The sequence below is a fragment of the Physeter macrocephalus genome, chromosome 8 (assembly GCF_002837175.3).
Source record: "Physeter macrocephalus isolate SW-GA chromosome 8, ASM283717v5, whole genome shotgun sequence".
NCBI classification, from domain to species: domain Eukaryota; kingdom Metazoa; phylum Chordata; class Mammalia; order Artiodactyla; family Physeteridae; genus Physeter; species Physeter macrocephalus.
In genome coordinates this window covers 25,470,981-25,473,100 of record NC_041221.1, presented here as the reverse complement: position 1 = coordinate 25,473,100, position 2,120 = coordinate 25,470,981, and positions in this window count along the sequence as shown.

The window sequence follows — 2,120 nt, the reverse complement described above, 5'->3', positions numbered from 1 at the left end:
GTTGAGGAACTCTGGGAGGCCTCACTCTGATTAATATTCCCTGGGGTCTGAGGTTCTCAGTTAGTCCAGTGGTTTTTGACTCGGAACTCCCACCACAGGAGCTTGGGCCCGACCTCTGGCCTGGGAACCAAGATCCTGCAAGATTCGGGGCGCATTAAAAAAAAAAAAAAAGAAAGAAAGAAAGAAAAGAATGAGGAGTACAGTATCAAGAAATAAAAAAAATAAAATTAGAAAGATAAATATAGTAGGAAAAATAAAACCGTAATTGAAACAACTGGTCACTGGGTGTTCCTCCTGTCCCCTTAGGTATCTGTGGTACCCCCCCCGTGCCTGATAGGTTCCCTAGTTGTGCGGAGACATGAATTCCACGTCCTCCTAGTATACCATCTTGACTCTGCCCTCTGCTTACTTTGTTTTTAATCACTCCTGTGTTCCCAGCACTGTTTTATGGGTTTTACATACATTGCACAGTTAACTTTTACAAAATCCTCCTCAGTGTTAAGTAATAACCTACGTGGGAAAATAATTTGAAAAAGAATAGATACATGTATATGTATAACTGAATCACTTTGATGTACACCTGAAACTAACACAACATTGTTAATCAACTATACTCCAATATAAAGTTAAAAAGATTTAAAAAATTAAATTAAGTTAAAAAAATACAAGATCCCTATGGGGAAATTTCTAGTAATAGCCCCATTTTACAAATAGGGAAACTGAGACTCGGAGTAGGTGACGTGCTCAAGGATCCTGTGGACCTGTGTGCAGTAGTGCCTGAACACACCTCTTCCTGAATGGTCCGTCCTGCTTTGTGTGCTTACTGTTCCATCTCCCATGAGAATGCCAGAACATGGGCATCTGTCACTGTGTCTCTCTGTCTGCAAGCCCAAAGTCATGGTGAGCACTCACCTAGGGTTTGTGGTGACGTTGTTTTACATTTTCTCCAGGACTGGGTGTGACCGAGAGCCTAGGCACGGTCACACCATTCCTGGGTATTTCCTTAATGTCCCCTGTTCCCATTTCCCCATGTCTGTCCCGATTTTGACCCTCCCTCAGTGCCTGCAGTGTACACTAAGGGATGAAATAGATTAGAATAAGCCAGAATCTATAAACCATAGAAACCATTTTAACAATATATAATAAAATAGGACACAGTTGCATACTTACTCAACATGTGCCAGGTCCTGATCACTTAATACATAAATCACTTGATATTAACTAATTTCTTTAAGCCTCAAAATATCTCCATTTAGGCCCAGAGAGTTTAAGTAACTTGCCAGAAGTGTCCTATATAGGACAGAGCTGGAGGGAGTCTGGCCTTTGAGCCCACACACCTGGACACCATGCACACAGCCTCCTAGTTTGGCAGCTTTGTGGTCCTATGACTACCCACTGTATCCCTGTAAACATTATTATAATAGCTGTAAAATTACATGTTGATGAAAATAGTTAAAGCAGGTAGAAGATGTGTGACTTAAGAAAGAAATAAACATTCTAATTGCACAGTGGAGATATTATGACCTTCATTTGGGAATATATCACAGATACTTACAGAGACTACAAGGCAATAGACTGAAAGGAAGTCAGCTCTGCAGAAAGTTCTGGGGGAAGCACGGTTACTCACCAACCAAACTAATAAGGGTTGGATACAGAGCACTAAAGTGCAAGGGCAACAGCAGCCTAAACAAAGCTCCAGGGGTACCACTTCTCACTATTTTTTCTAAATATGTTTTATTTCCACGGTATTAGAGACTTGACCAAGGTCATTTGATTTTGCCACCAATGCCTATTTTTGTGATATGGCTGCATGCAAAAGCCATATACCAAAAAAAGACTTTATGTCATCATACAGTTTCAGGTCATATGGACATCATAAATATAAGGCCCTTTGTTCCTGTGACCTGAGAATCGAACATCAGTTTGGAAACAATTTACTGCACAATAGTTTCTCTGGCTAATGGTGTGGTTTTTTTGGTTTTTTTTTTTTGCGGTACACGGGCCTCTCACTGTTGTGGCCTCTCCCGTTGCGGAGCACAGGCTCCGGACACACAGTTTCAGCGGCCATGGCTCACGGGCCTAGCCGCTCCGCGGCATGTGGGATCTTCCCGGACCGGGGC